At 51.0% G+C, this 19407-nt stretch overlaps 3 non-coding genes across 3 annotated transcripts; 2 read left to right on the top strand and 1 right to left on the bottom strand.

Moving 5' to 3' along the window:
* Positions 1 to 5789: 5789 nt before the first annotated feature.
* TRNAG-UCC lies at positions 5790 to 5861 on the top strand. Its single transcript has one exon. It is a non-coding gene; the product is annotated as a tRNA-Gly (tRNA).
* A 3581-nt stretch (positions 5862 to 9442) lies between these two features.
* TRNAA-UGC lies at positions 9443 to 9514 on the bottom strand. The gene has a single exon. It is a non-coding gene; the product is annotated as a tRNA-Ala (tRNA).
* Positions 9515 to 15374: 5860 nt separating this feature from the next.
* LOC123361137 lies at positions 15375 to 15587 on the top strand. Its single transcript, XR_006576117.1, has one exon. It is a non-coding gene; the product is annotated as a small nucleolar RNA U3 (small nucleolar RNA).
* The last annotated feature ends 3820 nt before the right edge of the window (positions 15588 to 19407 follow it).

Here is a 19407-nt window from a genome sequence, read left to right as displayed (position 1 = left end):
ATGTCAGCAGCCCCAACACATAAACAGAAACCACGAGGGAAAGACCCACCCCCCAGATAAGCTGGGCAGTGTCCTTCTCCCTATGGTTCGTAAGTCCAGCAACCAAAAGTGCTTTAACATGAGCCATCCCCTCTCTGTACCCCACTCACAGCTGTTGTCCTTAGTCAGTGCAAGCCCAGAGGTGCCTCTGTAGAGTTCACCTGCCATCCTGGGTGGAAAAGGGGGAAAATAAGAAGGCACCGTACTCACTCTGTTGTCTAGGGACTCACGCATCCCTCTACTGCCACCCTGTCCTAAAGTTGGTCTAACACCTAAATTTTACTATTGAGACCCAAACCCCAGCCCACTTGGCTTTGGAACCCCTGTCCCCTGCCTAGCAAGTGCTATTGAATTGAGGGTGAGTCCCTCAATCGGGGTCTGCCTATAACAAGGAGACTGGGAATCCAACACCAGCCACAAGTGATCATTTCGGCAAGCGACCCAACATATTTCCAACATACTGTAAAATCCACATGCAGACTCATACACGAAACCTTGCAAGAAAATCTTCCTGAGGGGGTCTGAAGCACCTGCTGCTGGAGGGAAGGAGGGAGCTGTGGGTTGGGATTGAGGAGCAGCGTGAGGAGGGGGGGCCTGTGTGTTGGGATTGAGGGGCACTGGGAATAGGAGGGGGCTGTGGGCTGGGATTGAGGGGCACTGGGAATAGGAGGGGGCTGTGGGTTGGGACAGAGGAGAAGGGTGAAGAGGAACAGGCTCTGGTTGGGAGTGAGGAGCAGTGAGCATAGGAGGGACTGAGGGTTGGGATTGAGGGGCATTGGGAAAAGAGGGGACATGGGTTTAGGCTGAAGAGCATCTTCATTTGGGGATCCAGCAGGACAGGGGAAGGCAGCAGGTGATTCTAATTCCTTAGGGATATTCTGTGTGTTTGTATGTGTGTGTGTGTGTGTGTGTGTGTGTGTGTGTGTGTGTGTGCAGGGGAGGAACATGCTCTATGCCCAGAGGCCTTTATTCCTCCAGGCTGCAAGGACAGAGGGGCTGTCAGGAAGTTGCCCCTTCAAACCCACACACAAAAAGGCCCTTCTGAGGAAAGGGAAAATCCTGCAGAGAAAAAGTAACATCAAAGAGGACTCCAGCAAGACAGCTTAAGAGTTTGGTGAATAGTTTATTACCTGACCAGGAACTTGAACCCTGGGCCCTCAGATTAAAAATCTGACACTCTGCCAACTGAGCTAGCCAGGCTCAGAAACCAAAAGAGCAAGTTGGTGCAGAGGAGAAAATAGTGAAGAAAACAAGAGTGGGAAACAATAGGGGAAACCTGCTGCTCTCTCTGGCCTGGTCAGGGGGCTGTGCTGATCGGGTGTCCGCATTAAGTTCGGCATCAATACGGTGATCCCAGGGAAGCTTGGGGTCCCCAGGTTGCCTAAGGAGGAGTGAACCGGCCCAGGTCGGAAACGGAGCAGGTCAAAACTCCTGTGCCGATCAGTAGTGGGATCGCACCTGTGAATAGCCCCTGCAGCGTAGCCTGGGCAAGACAGTGAGACACGGTCTCTTTTTAGACCCTCCCCCGCCCCCACAGAGACTGGATGGGGGGATGGGAGCTCCCATTGTGGGGATCCTGAACTGGTGGGAGGGAGGCACCATGTACCAGGGATCCCAAAATGCGGAACAGGGACCCCCCACACACCAGGTGTCTTGCAGCAAGAGCTGCAGTCTTGATTTACAAACTGCAAGTGGTGGGGAAGTTACCACCTCCCTTGCGGCGCTTGTGCCACTAGATAATTAGCCTCACGGTTAAACAATGGTCATTTCCAGTTGGGATTTTCTGACATCGACTGCAAGCCAATGGGGTCTTGTTCAGTCTTTGTCTGGTGAATTAAAGAACCCTTCAAATCACATATCCCCCCCCTCTGGGAATTTGTAAAACGTATTTAAACCAGTGATTAAATCACCTCTTAACCTCCAGTCAGTGAAATCAATTGAGCTTCTTCAGTCTCTCGCTGGAGACATTTCTCTTGTTTTTAAAGGCAAAAATCCTGATCTTTCCAATGGGAGCTGCTGCTTCAATGTTCAGTTTGGGGAGGGATTTGGCTGCACTCAGAGATCTGCCCGCGGTTAGAATCTGCGATCCGAAGGGCCGAATGCAAACAGCGTTTAGATGACAACGTTAGTGCCGCCCCCGTGTGGCCAAAGATTAGAACTGACGAGCAGAGTTTAAAGCTGGAGCCTGGGACGCTCCTGAACAAACTGGGCACGAAGTCTCTCGCGTGGGATCCTCGCTCTGCAGCAGGAGGTTGAGGGAAGCTGGTTGTCAGGGCTCAGGGCTGCACCCTGCCATGCTGAGCCGGTGTCTGTGCTAAGGTTGGAGTCAATCAGGTGATTCTGGGAAGTTTGGGGTCCCCGGGCTCCCAAAGGGGGGGTGAAGTAGGTCACCCCTGGAGCAGGGAAAAGCTGCAGCTTGACAATGGGGTTGCTGCCCCTGTGAACAGCTGCTGTAGCACCGCCTGGGCAGGACAGGGAGAGCCAGTTATACCCCCCCGCCAGCCTGTATCGGGGGATGGGAGCACTCACACCCTGGGGACCCACCCACCAGAGATCTACTGGGGGGAGAGTGGCACCCACACACCCAGGATGTTATAGGGGGGGACAAGGGCATCCACACTCTGGGATCCTCTGCAGAGGGACAGACACCAACACATCCAGGATTCTGTATGGGGGGCAGAGGTACCCGGACACCTGGGCTCCTGGACGGGGGATGGGGGCACTGAAACATCCAGGATCTTACCTGGGAGGACAGCGGCGCCTGCAGCTCGACATGAGACGGGGACAGGGGAAGCAGAAGCATTATCCAGTTCCAGGATGTCCCCGTCTGGCCAAGGCACAGAGCTCACAAGTGGAGTTTAAAGCTCCAGCTGCCAGGCAGCAAAACAAGCCGGGCCCCGTGGCTGGTGCCTGTGATCCCAGCGCCTGGGGAGGCTGAGGCTGGCGGATCGCTTGAGCTCAGGAGTTCTGGGCTGCAGCGGGCTGTGCCGATCAGGTGTCCGCACTAAGTTCAGCATCAACATGGTGATCCCAGGGAAGCTTGGGGTCCCCAGGTTGCCTAAGGAGGGGTGAACCGGCCCAGATTGGAAACAGAGCAGGTCAAAACTCCCGTGCCGATCAGTAGTGGGATCACACCTGTGAATAGCCCCTGCAGCGTAGCCTGGGCAAGACAGTGAGACCTGGTCTCTTTTTATACAGACACCCCCCCCCCACAGAGCCTGGAGGGGGGATGGGAGCACCCACACGCTGGGGATTCTGAATTGGGGGGAGGGTTGCACCCAAGCAACACGGATCGTGAAAAGGGGAACAGAGACACCCACAGATCCCGGATGGTGGCAGGCAGGGGAAACCACACACGGGAGCTAGTTCATGGGGTGGGGGACAGAGACACCCACCAGAGATCCTGGATGGGAGCACCCACATGATGGGGATCTTGAACTGGGAGGAGGGAAGCACCATGTACCAGAGGTTCTGAAGGGGGAACAGGGACACCCACACACCAAGTGTCTTGCAGCAAGAGCTGCGGTCTTCATTTACACAGGGCAGTGATGGAGAATTAACCACGTCCCTTGTGGAGCTTGTTCCACTAGATGATTAGCCTCACCAGGTCAACACTACGAGTTTATATCAAATTTAGCAGCATTAAATTACATTAACTCTGCACCCCTCCACACAACGAAGCCCTTTATATCGATATAAAGGGTTATTAATACTGATATCTCGGCTGGCCTACACTACAGGGGGAAATCGATCTAAGATACGCACCTTCAGCTATCGCACAGTGCACCATTGTGACCACTCTTAACAGCAATCTGAAGTCGGATGCGCTGGCCAGGTTGACAGGAAAAGCCCTCCGAACTTTTGAATTTCATTTCCTGTTTGCCCAGCGTGGAGCGCTGATCAGCACAGGTGACCATGCAGTCCCAGAATCAAAAAAGAGCTCCAGCATGGACCGTACGAGAGATACTGAAGCTGATCTCTGTATGGGGAGATGAATCTATTCTATCAGAACTCCATTCCAAAAGACAAAATGCCAAAACATTTGAAAAAATCCCCTAGGCTATGATGGACAGAGGCCACAAGAGGGACTCAACACAGTGCTGAAACTTAAGGAGCTGAGACAAGCGTACCAGAAAGCCAAAGAATGAAATGGACACTCACGGAGGGAGGGGCGACTGACGACTGTAGCTATCCCACAGTTCCCGCACTCTCCGAAAACCATTTGAATTCTTGGCTGAGTTCCCAAAGCCTGAAGGGTCAAAAACATTGTCACGGGTGGTTCAGGGTATATGTCGTCGCCCCCCCCTCCCCCCGTGAAACAAAGGGAAAAAAATCATTTCTCGCCTTTTTTCAATGTCACCGTATGTCTACTGGATGCTGCTGGCACATGTTGTGCTGCAGCGCTACACAGCAGCATCCCCTTCCCTTCCCTTCTAGACGGCAGACGGTACAGTAGGACTGGTATCTGTTATCGTCGTCCTGTGAGTGCTCCAGGCTGGCCTCGGTGAGGTCGGCCGGGGGCCTGGGCAAAAATGGGAATGACTCCCAGGTCATTCTTTTCTTTAAGCTTTGTCTAATGGAGATTCAGTCCTGCCTGGAATATCATAGCAGCTGGATGCTGCCCTCCCCGCCCTCTTTGAGCTCTACTTGCAGAGGCAATAAAGTCAGTGTTGTTTCATATTCATGCATTCTTTATTACTTCATCACACAAATGGGGGGATAACTGCCAGAGTAGCCCAGGACGGGTGGGGGAGGAGGGAAGCAATGGGTGGGGTTGTTGCAGGGGCACCCCCTAGAATGGCATACAGCCCATCATTTATGCGGGATGTGTGGGGCTCTGACCTGTATTGGCCATTTACTTCTCTGGTTCTTTTGTAGGCTTGCCTGATAGTCTAGACAGGACTGACTCTCCTTTTAGACAAAACTTAAAGAAGAGAATGACCTGGGGAATCATTCCCATTTTTGTCCATACGCCCCCAGCCAACCTCACCGAAGCCGGCCAGGAGCACCCATGACAGCAGCAAATGGTTCAGTCTAACTAGCAACTGTCATTGTCAACTTGCAAAGCAGCAGATGGGACGGTATGGCTGGTAACCATCTTTGCTAACTTGCAAAAGGCAAGGGCATGCTGCTGTGTAGCGCTGCAGTACCGCGTCTGTCAGCACCATCCAGTAGACATACGGTGACAGTGAAAAAAGGCTGAACGGGCTCCATGGTTGAGGTGCTATGGCGTCTGCCCGGGCAATCCAGGGAATATGGTACGAAATGATTGTCTGCCGTTTATTTCACGAAGGGAGCATTGAGTGACGACATTTACCCAGAATCACTCACGACACTGTTTTTGCCCCATCAGGCATTGGGATCTCAACCCAGAATTCCAATGGGCGGGGGAGACTGTGGGAAGTATGGGATAGCTACCCACAGTGCAACGCTCTGGAAATCGACGCTAGCCTCGGTACATGGACGCACACCGCCGAAGTAATGTGCTTAGTGTGGCCGCCTGCACTCGACTTTATACAATCTGTTTGCAAAAAACAGTTTATGTAAAATTGGAATAATCCCGCAGTGTAGACACACCCTGTGATTAACAACTTTGGTGGCTAATTGAAAGGCTGATAGTTCAAACCGAAGTGAAGATGGAGGTCGGTTTTTTTTAACTGATGAGCATCCAGTACATTTTAACAGGCAGAAAAGCTCCTCAATACTGGTCTAGCCTCATTGGGCAAGCATAAGGAGCACTTTTGCTAGATGCAGTGGTGGTATAGTGGTGAGCGTAGCTGCTTTCCAAGCAGTTGACCTGGGTTCGATTCCCAGCCAATGCAGGGATGTGAAGTTTTCTCCCCTGGGAATTGGTTTAATTTCAGTCACATTGTATCAGTTTAGCAATGGAATGAGGGAATCAATGTCCTGCAGGTCATTCAACACACAAGGAAGGAAGAAAGGGGCAGGACTATGCAATGAGCTGTTGGAGTCATCCTGGTATTACAATGTTTGGTTTATTTTTTTTTTAAATTCTTTACTTCCCTCTCCCTTTTAGACTCTGAGCCTTTAAGTTCAGAAGGGACCAATGTGATCATCTAGTCCGACCTGCTGCACCTTGCAGGCCAAAAGACCCCACCCACCCACTCCTGTAATAGACCCGGGAGGGGAGGCAGCTCTGTGCTCTGCCCCTACCCCAGGCAGCACATGGAGGCCCTCTGCTCCCCTCCCCCAGTGGGTGTGCAGAGATGTGCCAGCAGCACTGAGGTGGCTCCCTGCCCACTCTGCCTCCGTCCCTCCGTGCCGCTCCCAGAAATGGCCGGCATGTGCCAGCATCCCCTGGGGTGGGCGGAGCGTCTCCATTCACTGCCCCTGCCCCGAGTACCAACTCCACAGCGCCCATTGGCCAGGAACTGCAGCCAATGGGAGCTCTGGGGGCGGTGCCTGCAGGCAGCAGCACACGGAGACTGCCTGGCACGGCCCACCTAGGAGCTGCTGACGCAGGGTTGTGTGTACCAGTCACTTTGGGAGCTGCACTGCCCGGGGTAAGCGCCACCCCTCCTGCACCCCAACCCCCTCTTCCAGCGCAGAGCCTGCACCCCACACCCAAATTTCCTCCCATAGCTTTGCTCGTCTTCCTTTCACCCAGAACTGTCCTTCTCCTGGGCTGCAAGTAGCCATCCCGGGAAGCCAAGAGGCAGGCACAGGATTCTACCTCCCAGCAGCCAACCGCACCTCCCCAGGCTTTGCAGAACGACTGGTGGTGCTCTACTAACCCCACTTAGCCGCACTGAGGTGCTTAGCTTCTGCCCTGCCTTCCTCAGCTCGACTTTCCTCTTTTGCCCCATTCCTGCCTCACTCCCTCCTTTGGCAAGTCACACAGAAGAGCCAGCCGCCATAGGCCAACCTCCAAGGGCAGAGGAGACCAAGCCACAGGGCTTCAAAAGGTGACTGGCCAAGATCCTCTAGCTTTCCCCTACTGATGCCAAGGCTTTTTTCCCAGCTCATTTCACCACCCTCTGCCATGCAGGGGTTGGGGTTATCGCAGGTGTTACCCGAAATTGAGCCAGCTAGTAAGCGTAGGGAGGACTAATGACCCACCAGAGTTTGGCTGAAAGCAGCACGTTTATAATACTGACGGCTAAGCTCAAAATAAGCGGGGGGGGGGTGTCACACTCGCACTCGCACACTCACACTCCCAGGACAGGCACGGCACTGGAGATGTCTGGATTCTGCAAGGTAAGTTTCCCACAGCACCGTGTTGGACGGTGTGATGAAGGTAAGTCTTCCTGAGGCACAATGAAATACAACGCAGAGAACCACTGGCCAGGCGGTCCGGGCAAAGGGCCTTCACTGGAGGTACAAGCTTGTGAGTGCTCTCCTGAGCACAGGGCCCCTTCCCCTTTTAAGGGCCTGCACCTCATGGCCTGCGACTAGAGATGACTTGGCTGCATCTGGCTGGTCACACTCCACCTTGGGCAGTGTCCATGCTCTGGGTGTGTGAGCGCTGCCTAATTAGAGTCCCAGACACCTTGTCTACCTGGGAGCTCTTCTGCTCTTCAACCAGCCCATTCATCCCACGAGCATTCCAGGGGGGAGCGGGGGGGGGAACACTTCACAGGCATTCAGAGAGGGAGAGGAGACAAAAGTGGGAGCAGCGGAAGTTTAACAGACCTTCTGAGCATAGAAATCACTGCTGCTCCTACAACAGCAGGGACAGGCCAGGAGGAGTTAGGAAAATTAAGCCCCCATGTTTCTGCCTGGTTTTGAACCAGGAACCTTTTGCATGTTAGGCAAACGTGCCAACCACTACACTACAGCAACTCTGTCATAGGCCTTTGCCCCTCCCTTCATAAGACCAGAAGAATGGCCATATTGGGTCAGACCAAAGGTCCATCTAATCTCACAACCTATCTGCCAACAGTGCCCCAGAGGGATTGAAAAAGTCAGCACCCAGCACTTTGCTGCAGGCCCAGAGGCCTTTCTTCCTCCAGACTGTGAGGCCAGTGGACAGGTGAGGCAGTAGCACCTTGAGTCCCAGGCAGTAAAGGGCCCTTCCTAGGAAAGGCCATGTCCTGAAAAGGAAAAACTAAAGTCAAGGAAAGTCCTTCTGAAACTGTTTGGGGATGTCACAGGCAGAAAAAGTTCCTTTGCTTGACTAGGGACTTGAACCCTGGACCCTCAGATTAAAAGCCTGATGCTCTACCAACTGAGCTAGCCAGGCTCACATTTGAAATAAGGCAAATTTCGTGTAGAAGAGAAACTAATCAAGAAAAATGAGGGCAGGAAACAATATGGAAAACCTGCTACTCTCGCTCTCTTAGCAGTCCTAGTCGCAGCCTGCTCCTCCATCCAACACCCTGAGGCCTTATTCTTTTTTTCGTTAAATATCAAATCCAGGAGAAAACACAGTTATACAAAGCAAAACGAAATCACAAACAGAAATGTCATTGGAAATACAGAAATAAAAAAGGAAAATGCAATTCCCATCACTTTATCATATCTGGGCCATTCCTGTATCGAGAGCACCCACCAAGGTCCCTGTGTGCTTATGAGAAACCTGGACGAACTTGTACCACAGCCTGAACATGAAACTCAACTGCTCCCAGGTGCTGCAGTAAAACCCTTTCCCTGCTGTGACGTTGCACTCCATAGGATTTTATGAAAATATGCTAATGAGTGTGAATATAAAGTGACTGGACTATGCTTCATGCAAAAGGTCTCTTGTAAGGTATCATTACACAGCTTATAATCTACTGTGTGTGTTCATCCTATTTGTATGAACCGATCATTCCTGGATCTGAAACTAGAAATATGAACTATAACTCTGAGGTCCTGTTGTAATGATGCAAAGTGTGGGCCATTAATAGTGGTTTGGACTCTTGAAGGCTCCCATTAACCAGGACAATTGACTGGAGATGGCTCTGTCCTGCACCATCTGTGAGTCAGGCCAGGAAGCATGAAGGCTTGGGGGTTTCACAGGACATGTGACCATGTCACCTGGTACAGGAATCCATCTTAAACCTGGGGCTCTTCCTCAGGAGAGAGACAAAAGATTCCTGCCTTGTACCAAAGCTGTATAAGGGGGTGGAACTGAACCAACATGGCTGCAGTCATGAGATATCCCCTAACTACCACCTGAGATGGAACAAAGGCTATACCAGGCCCAGACAAGTATTAAGTCTAGTCTTTGCCTCTCAGTCTGTGCAGATGGGACCTTTCCCTCCAGTGCTGGAGGATTCTCACTTCTCATCTACCCTTGTCCCAAGCAGCACAGCAGGTGGGAATCTTAAATGTACAGAGGAGACTTAGGAGCAGAAACCCCTCCAGACCTTCCATGGAATTGGCACTTACCCCTCACTGAGCAGGATTGAAATTCCTGCAGGGTCACATCCCCTCTGGGCATGAGCAAAGCAACAGGACAAAAAGAAGCTGGAGATTGAACCCAGGACCTCATACGTGCAAAGCATGTGCTCTACCACTGAGCTACATCCCCAGATGGGCCATGCATGCTATAGGTTACACTCAGAGCCCTCCTGTTTCCAGAGCACCTAGTGGCCTAAGAGCAGCATGGGGGACACATTCCCTGCTCTGAGGCCAAACCTGCTGTCCTGGAGGCTACTGGTTCTTAGGGTCACTTTGCAGCAGGGCCAGATTCGGTGTGTGGGGCAGAGAGAGTGGGTGCCCTAGACTCAGGGTGCAGAGATACACTCAGCCCTCTCCCCAGCATTGGGTGGGGGGTGCTGCTACCCTCTGCTGGAAGGTAATGTGTCGGGGGAGGGCACTGTGAGTCACTCAACACCTGACTCTGGTGGTAGCAGTGCTCTGGGGAGCTCCAGGTGTTTCTAGGATCTGCTCTTTCTACCTGCCTGTGAAGTCCAGCTTTCCCCAGCACATTCACGGTGGTGCAATTGGGTCACTGTTTCTATGGCTGAACAGCAAAGAATCACTCCCAGTTTCCTTTCTATCGGCAGCAGGATTAGCCTGTGTCAGTGGTTAATGAGGTGGCTCTTGTTGTAGATTGTTATTCATTCCCCACCTTGACAATTCACACTGTCCCTTTCCCAGGCAGATTCCCAGCACCTCAGTGATCCTGGTAGCAGGAGTTGGGTCCTGAGACTTTCATGGTTCTTTCCCCCTCCACCTGGAGTGAACTCAGCTTTTCCCCCATCCCAGACAATCGATGAAATAACAACAGGGGCATAAAGAAAAGGGGAGGGAACATCTCACGGCCAGGGCTGGATGTGCCCAGGGCCTCCTGCTTGTCCATTGTTTCCATGGAATTTGGCCCCCTGCTTTGCACAAGGGACAGACAAAGATCTTGCTGTTCCTGTGTCTGTGCAAAGAAAATTGTGCTTCCCTAGGAAAGAGAGGCAGGAAATGGCCCCATGGTGGGACAATATCCTCAGGATTAAGAGCAAAGGACTCAGGCTGAGAACTGATTTAACCCCACTCATCTGGGGTTTAACAAATTCTCTTCCATGGAGACACGGGGAACTTGTGACATTGATCCAGACTCTGGGGGTTCGGGCTGCTTTAACTCTTGGTAAAAACATGAACTTGATTCCGAGAAGGGAGAGAGGAGAAGCCTGAAGCTGACTTTAGTCCCAGGTTGGAGTCTCCTGAATGGTGGGAAACATCCTTGGCTGCTACCCAGGGACAGCAGCTACTGGTGACATACCAGGGCTGGGATGAGAGGGGAAAGTTACATGGACTTTATCATACAGGCCCCATCCTGCTTCTCAGAGCCCACAGGCGAGAATCTAGAGAAGGGTGAGTCATTTCTCAGCTGCATTCTCAGGAGTAGCCGGTAGCTGTCCTTGACCAGAGACCCAGGAGAGCAACCACGGCAGTGCTGCGGAGAGCTCTGGCTGCCAGGGGATCCAGCTAGGAGAGGGAGTGCTGGGGGCTCTGCAGTTTTTGCAGTGGGGCTGTCTCAGGAGTCACAGGTGGCTTTGTTGGGGGGGTGGGGAAGTAGGGACTACAGGATGTGAGGCTGGTTAAATGAAACTGCACAAAAAAACCTCCCCCTTTGCTCCAGCTAAGGCCCTACTTTGGCCTCTCCCCCTTTCATAAATATCTCCATCTCTACCCCAGCTCTCAGAAACCCCCTCTCTCCCATGGGTATTTTCACGGTTTCTTCGTTTTTTCATGGAGAGAGAGAGAAAAAAAACCAAACCTATTAATTTGAGCCACCGACACAGTTCACAGCATGAAATACACAATTTTGTGTTCAATGAGTTGTGTTCGTTTACATAACATGAAAAATATGTTTTGGGCAATACATGAAAACCTCACTGCATTGAACAACCCACTTGATCTAGTCAATGTACTACAGAATATTTAAAGAAGTTAAGAAAGATGTGCTTATAAATTAACGTGATGTGCCATTTACACACGCACAAGACACAGAAGAAATTGAATTATTTGAGCTTCTAAAATTTCCATTTTCTCACAGCATTTTAGTTCTCAAGGTTGTTTTAATTTGCTTATTTTTTTTGGAGCTAGAAATGGGGAAAGAGTACACTGAAGTCAGTGGAATTACCGCAATGAGGGATTAGTCTCATTATTTGCCACTAACAACAGACTTTGTTAACAGAGAGTTAACTTTGACTGTGACTATCTCTTACCTTCCAGAACATCGAGTTCAGTAAAACTCAAACTCTGGAGAAACAGGGAATACAGAGTGATGGTACATGCACAGATAACCTTAACTCTGCCCTCTAGAAGAAAATCAGTGATAGCATAAGAGAACAAGGAAAGGTTTGAGGACAAATTACAGCTACTTCCCAAGAGTTTGTTTCTTCTATATTTAATTGATCCTGGCCCCATCCATTGATCCTGGCCTGGTGTCTGGCCATGGAATTTACTATTTACTATCTTTATCCCCGTATAGTTAAAGGCAAAAGTGCTTTACAAAAGTTCCTTTATTCTAGGTTATACAAACGGGTCACTTCCCCAGCTATTTCAAGGAGATGGAATTTTCCTGACCCACAGGGAACTTAAACTAACATGCTCAAGATCACACATTCCTTAGGAGAAAACGAAGGGGGAAAAAAACAAAACCCACCAAACCGTTGCTGTTTCTACCCAAATGATCAATGAGACCAGAAAGTGAGACTGTGCAATTAACTGTCTGTACTACACTGACTCTGCAGTTATTTGGATGCAGGCACACCCAGCTCTACGGTTGGTAAACGTACAGAGACTCTGCTGCTGCTCATGAACTAGCAGCACCTGACCTCTAAACAGCTGCCATTCGAATGTATCTGAAAGTCACAAGGAGCAATGATCTTTGTTAAAGGAAGGTTGCCATTTATTAGAGCCCCAATTAATGCCGTGTGCACAAAGAGAGGATTGAATGTGTAACAGGGAGTTTGGTAAATCTTGGTTATTTTAGTTTTGTAACAGGCTCCTGTCCACCCCCAGTAGAGTTTTCAGTCCCAATGGCAACTTACTTATCAAATGTAATACAGACTAATCCATGCCCATAGGCGCCAACTTATATGGGCTTTTGGAGCTAAAGCCCCAGGAATATTCATAATCACGGGCTCTGCTCCACCAATATTTGGAAATATTAGATTTTTCCCCCTCCCCAGAGTTTTCCTGCCTGAATGTAAAGTGAGCGCACAGCACGTCTCTCTCACTCGCCTTTGCTGCTGCTGCCGGTAGCCTAAGGGCTGCAGTACTAGCATAAGAGGAATGTGCTAACAACTGCTGAAGCACTCAGGAGGGGGAGGGGAGTGGAAGGGGCCTCCCCTCCCCTCCCGTCTCCTGCCCCTACCTGGAGGAGACACAAACGGGCCAGGAGACAGACAGACATTCACCTTAGCAGCTGTTGGGGCTTCCGTGAGTGTTTGACCCTATGATTTTTTATTATGTTTGAGTGTTTGACCCTATGATTCCCCCCCAGCCCCAGTCCCAGCCCCTACTCCTACCCCCAGTGAGGCACAGCAGGCTGCACAGGGGAGGCAGGAAGCCACATGTGAAGGCAATGCCCTCTCCCCCAGCACCCACCAACCCACCCACCACAGGAGGGATGGGAGGGGGAAGCTTCCTAGACCTGAGCAGCTGGGGCTTGGGTGAATTTTATGACACCCTGCTCCCCCACCCCATAGCCAGCCACCACCCTGCCTACCCCACTTCTGCCCCATGCTGGGCAAGGGGCAGCCCCATCCCCCATCCACAGTGAAGTTATGGTGAGGGACAGCAACATGGAAGGCCACCTGTGCCCCCCCCCAGTACCCATCATAGGGGAGGGGAGTGAGCTTTCTGGACCTGAGAGGGGCTCTAGGAGCATGTGCAGAGTGTGTGTGCCATGGGGGGCAGGAGGGGACCCTCCCCTGGAGCTTGCTGCTGCCAGTGGTGGTGATGGGGAGTCCTCTCTGGCCCTAGCCCTGGGGCAGCCTGTCTGCACCCCAAGTTCCTCATCCTCAGCCCTGCCTCACCCCAAAGCCTGCACCCCCAGCACCGAGCACGCTCCTGCACTGTGAACCCCTCATCCCCAGCCCCACCCCAGAACCCTCACCTGAGGGGAAAAACATGCAACTTAAATTTGGTGGTCAGTTTGGAGTATCATTGTATTTAGCACAATATTTGATTATTTTACACCCTTCAAAGTATGTAACTGGTCGTATACAGGTGTTTTCTCTGAATACTGTCTGTGTGCTTCAGTTTCCCCAATGCATTCTTAAGGCTCTAGATGGTGGGATAAGGGGGTGTGATTGTTGTAAAGCCCTAGAGGGCCAGTGTGATGCTGTCTGCACAGAGAATGGCCGACACCCTGTCTCCAGGCAACTGATGGCCTGGGCCACTCTCCTGCAAGGTGCCAACTGAAGGTGTTTGGAGTATCATTGTATTTAGCACAATATTTGATTACTTTACACCCTTCAAAGTATGTAACTGGTCGTATACAGGTGTTTTCTCTGAATACTGTCTGTGTGCCTCAGTTTCCCCAATGCATTTCTTAAGGCTCTAGATGGTGGGATAAGGGGGTGTGATTGTTGTAAAGCCCTAGAGGGCCAGTGTGATGCTGTCTGCACAGAGAATGGCTGACACCCTGTCTCCAGGCAACTGATGGCCTGGGCCACTCTCCTGCAAGGTGCCAACTGAAGGTGTTGGAGAACAAAGAGATCAGGTGGCCTCCTAATGCTTGGAAAAGAGACAAATGCCAGAGGAGGGAGTGTCAGTGCCTGTGCAGACTTCCGGGAAGCGCATGGTGTGGAAGGGGATGCTGGGATGCTTTGGAACAACTCCATACAAAGCCAGTCAGGACTCTGGGGGAGCCTCCTCTCTGAGCATACTGTCTCCAGGGCAAGAAGCTTACACCTTCCTGGGTCTGACCTCGGAGCATTCAGCCCTTTCCACACCGTGCGCTTTCCGCAGCGAGTCTGCCCAGGCAGGTCCTGGGGCAACCAGAGGTCCCTGCACCCCAACTCCGCAGTCAGACATGACTCTCAGCCAGACAGTAAAACAGAAGGTTTATTAGATGACAGGGATACAGTCTAAAACAGAGCTTGTAAGTACAGAAAACAGGACCCCTCAGTCAGGTCCATCTTGGGCGGTGGGGAGCCCAGACCCAAGTTCTGGGCCTCTCCCGATTTCCCCAGCCAGCTCCAAACTGACACTCCCTCCTCTGGCCTTTGTGTCTCTTCCGGACAAGGAGGCCACCTGATCTCTTTGTCCCCAACACCGTCAGTTGGCACTTTGCAGGGGAAACTGAGGCACCCACACAGTATTCAGAGAAAACATTAAGAACATTCCCACTTTGTCACAACAGGTGCAACAAAATTTAATACCGTATATTAGGTATTAATAGGCAAGTGCTGCTTCTGACTTTCCACTTTTAATTGACCCTTGTAATCTTGTGGTGCTGACGCATTGTAGCTTCATTTTATATCAGCTTACAGGGTGAGAGCGGGGGGGGGGGGGGACCACCATTTTGGGCCCCACCAAAAATTATACGAACCTGCCGCCTATGTGCTTACTGTGTACATCTCTTCAGAAGCACGTCAGCACCTTTGGCTCTTGCAATGCCTCCTGCTTGTGTGTAACTGTTCTGATGCGTCATTCCTACGTAGCCAGTTCCCGTTTGTTAGTCCCGCCTCTATGAGTACGAGCCGTGGAAGAAATATCTGATTGGCTGAAGGGGTGTTCCTCTGTTAGTTAGAAGAAGTGATTGGTGAAATTCGGGAAGATGTTTATTTGTAACAGAAGCTAAAGAGGGCATTTTAAAAAGTTTCTTCATATGTTAGGTGCCACAATGAGACATGCATACAGTGTGCTGTTTGTCAGTCTCGCTGTCTCTCTGATCATAGGGAGATTTGATGTATTAAATTACACATTGTAACCACTAAATATGGGCGCTTTAGACGTTAGACTATAGCCGTGGGAGGTTGTTTTAACACAAAGTGATTGGTCTCCCTAAGTAGGAGGATGAGTTAAAGTGCTCTTTCCTGAGTGTGAAGCGAGTAAGCAGTATTGCTTTGATGCAGTTGTTGTCTGTTATTGATGATTTTTCTTTCTTCCCTCTGGGGGTTGTAGAAGGGAAAGAACACAGACTGAGTGGTTAGTCTGTATAAACTACATTAAAAACATTTTTTTGAAGTTGTTTAAATTTTGTTTCTGATGTGTATATTTAGAGAAGGGATGTAGTGATTGTAACTAATATTATTACTTCTGTATTGTGGGAGGATGTGGGTGTTTTTCAGCGAGTTTTCTAATAGCATGAAGAAGAAAATGCAGTGTAAAATACAACAGTTTTTATTTAAACAGTTGCTTAATTGAACCTCTGATTGCTTGAATTTCTAAGTCCACCTTTTAATGCAGTGTCCCTCTCTTTTGTCCTCCCTCGTTCTAGTTTAAAGTAATAGGCTCATGGATATTAATTCTGCAAGTTCTCTTCACTTTCCACTTTTTCTTCTTTTCTCCACCCTCTCGCCCATTTCGAGTAGCCCCTATTTCTACCCCTAATGCTCTGCCAGTTCGTTGGTATGCAACTTTCTGGGAGCCTCTCTGAGCCCTTAGTACAGGCTGTAGGGTGGAAGTGGGGGAGGAGAAAATGGGACCCACAGAACCCCTGGCAGGTAAGGGGACTGGGAGAGCTTGGTTTGGGAAGGAGGGAGGAATGGGGGAGAAGAGGCAAATAGGGGTGCACACAGTCTCTACAGTGGTGGAGAGAATGGGGGCCCTGAAATGAAGCGAAGGGATAAGTGGAGATACACAGAACCCCTAGTCCTATGGAGATTGGAAGAAGCTGGCATGGGGGGAAGGGAGGGTACACAAAGACCCCGGCATGGGGGAATAGAGGGAACACAGAGTCCCTGCCATGGGGAAGTGGGAATGGGGCTGTGAACAGAACCTTTGGTGTGGGAAGAAGTGTGGGGAACTTGGTATGGGGAGAATAAGGGTGCAGAGATTCTCTGGTAAGGTCTGAGATTGGGGGAATTTCAGGGAGTCCCTAAAAAGAGTGGGATGGGAGAGGGCACATAGGGAGCTTGTGGGAGGGAACTGAGGGGTGCTAGGAGCCTCTGGGGCGGGCAATAAACTCGACCTGTACAAACTACAAAGTGTGCTCCCCCCACTTCTGTGAAGAACGTGGCCATCTGCTGACAAAAAAGCTGTTTGCAAAAGGTACGATCCATTTTCTTTCGTGACCACTTGTTTTAAAAAACGAGTCATTACGACGTTAATCGGGGTAGCTGGGGACTGGCAGTAGGGAGGGTGTCTTTGCAGGAGAAATGGCCAGCGCTTAGCTAGAGACGTGCTTTCGAAAGGGATTGTTGGAGGATGATTTTTACAAGGTTTTCTTCCAATCAGGCACCGAATAGGCGGGATTGCTTGAATGCAGCTGCTGTCTGGTGCTGATGCCCGCTGCTTCTTCCCGCTGGAGAAGCAGGAGGGAGACAGCATAGACTGGGGGGGGGGGTTGTATTAAACCAATGAATGCAAAAGCTTTAAAATATGACTTTTTAAATTATGCTTTGGGAAGTTTATAATAGCTGGTTTTGTTTCTAAATCTATAGAATACTTAGTTTTTCTATGCATTGTTGTGAGGGGTTTGCTCACTCAGCCTTTCTTTTTATTTGTTTGTGGTGAGGGATTTTGAAAACCAGTTTAGAAATCAGTGGGAATTGAGTGTCCAGATCACTTGTATGGCTTTGAAAATTCTTCTACAGGCAGCTTTAAGCCTTTGCCTTTTCCCACTTTTCAGGAGAAAGAGACTGTAGTTAAATACCTTTTACACCTCTACAGATTTTTACCGAATACTCTCCAGGGAAGCAAACATGTACAGTATGTGACTCCAATGGCTGCTCTCTCTAGCTTTCATTCAAGACTACTTGGCTAGGCTCACTAACAGTTATTGATATTTAGATTGCTATGAATTATGGGTGCTGTTGTTTCAAGGGGGAAAATCGTGGCGATATACTTGCAAAACTAGAGACTTGCTGTCTCCTGGATACACCGTGCACGGCGTTGAGGAATTGTGCTGAGAGCAGCAATTGAACCAAATCCCGCTGCTCGGCCTCTGCCTTGCGGCATTTAAATGGTTGAGGTCAGGGCCGCCCAGAGGATTCCGGGGGCCTGGGGTCTTCGGCGGCGGGGGGCCCCACTTTGAGGGTAAGTCGGCAGCGGGGAGCCTTCCGTTCCAGGACCCGCTGCCAAAGTACCCCAAAGACCCACGGCGGGGACCCCCCTCTGCCGAATTACTGCCGAAGCGGGACCCGCCGCTGAAGTGCAGCCCCCACCGTGGATCTTCAGGGCACTTCGGCGGCGGGTCCCGGAACGGAAGGACCCCCCCCACCGCCGAATTACCGCCGAAGATCTGGCTGCACTCCGGCGGCTGGTCCCGCTTCAGCAGTAATTCGGTGGCGGGGGGTCCTTCTATCCCGGAGAGGAAGGACCCCCCGTCAGCGAAGACCGGGAGCGAAGAAGCTCCAGGGGCCTGGGCCCCGCGACAGTTTTCTGGGGCCCCGGGAGCAAATGAAGGACCCTGCTCCAGGGGCCCCAAAAAACTCTCGTGGGGGCCCCTGCGGGACCCGGAGCCTGGGGCAAATTGTCCCACTTGTCCCCCCGCTCTGCGCGGCCCTGGTTGCGGTTGCACTAGTAGGATGTAGGGGCGCTGAGTTTCCACTATGCTGGGGGGCTGCCCCTCTCGGGGTCCTCCCAGGCCCCACCCCTTCCCTTTCCCCAAGGCCCCACTCCCGCGTCCAACTCCTCTCCCTCCCTCCCTGTCAGCGGCAGGAGGCGCTGGGGGAGGGCGAGGAGGTGGAGGGGGTGGGGGCTGCTGCTGCTGGGCACTAATGACCCATCTGGTTTTCCCCAGGATGCTCCAGTCTCGAAGCAGCCAGAGGCGGTGCCTGCCCCCGGTCACGTGACACGCGAAGTCTCTAGTGCCGAGGGAACCGGAGAGAACCAGCCGCAGCCCCGGGCGAGCAGAGCTGCGCCGGGCCGGGCTCCGCCTGCAGGGAACAGGGCGCGGCACCGGCACGTGGCAGAGCAGAGCCGGTGAGAGGCGGGGCAGGTTCAGGAAGTAACAGCAAGAGGGTTTGATTGGTCGGTAGGAGCTCCGCATGCTAATCAGGAGGCGTGTTTCTGTAAATAGCGACATAAACATCTTCCAATGGCCAGGGGGCTAAAGCTGTCTCGAGTGTGCTTCATGACATGGGGACCTGGCTTTAGATTTGTGTCCTTTACTTCGCTGGGGGTGAAACCCGCTGTATGAAAACACTCACCGTGGGGTAAAGCGTGTGCGCATTACTGTGGGTTTGTAGCCAAATAAAATTATTTTCAGGGATTGTTTCTAAAATTTGTGATTAAGAAGTGTTGTATAGTTGAAAGTGTCTGTTTTAGTTAACCAGCAGGGAAGTTATACTGTCTCTTTTAAGTGTGAAGTAAGCACCCAGTGTTGTTTTAATAGAGCTGTTCTTTGTGATTGATGTCTTTTCCTGTTTTCTTTTGGGGGAGCCAGCAGAGGGAGAATTTGTTTTTGGGTTTTTTTGTTGCATGAATCTGTTTACAATTTTTGCTGATAGTCTGTTTAATGGCAAAACTTAAATTTGTTTTGATAGGATTTGGAAGAGAAGTAAACCTAGTGTGCAATTGGTGTTTTAAAGATTTCTAGTTCAGTACTTACTAAAAACATTTTTAATATTCCTTTATGCTGCTATATCTTTTTCTCTTGTAATCTGTGTCAGAATTTAGGTAGGGTCCCGTGTCTGCACGTTCTCTTCCTTTTCCACTTTCTTCTCTGCTTTTCTTTTCTTCCCTTCCTTCCCATTTTTTGGGAACCCCTAGTTTTACTCCTACTGCTCTGGCAGGGGGTAGCAGTTTGCTCTTGGCCCCAAGCACATCAGACAATCCACCCCGGATCTGAGAGTTGCTGTCTCC

Source organism: Mauremys mutica, unplaced genomic scaffold (assembly GCF_020497125.1).
Source record: "Mauremys mutica isolate MM-2020 ecotype Southern unplaced genomic scaffold, ASM2049712v1 Super-Scaffold_100391, whole genome shotgun sequence".
Taxonomy (NCBI): domain Eukaryota; kingdom Metazoa; phylum Chordata; order Testudines; family Geoemydidae; genus Mauremys; species Mauremys mutica.
Note: the sequence above shows the minus strand (reverse complement) of the source record. Positions and strands in the feature narration are given on the sequence as shown.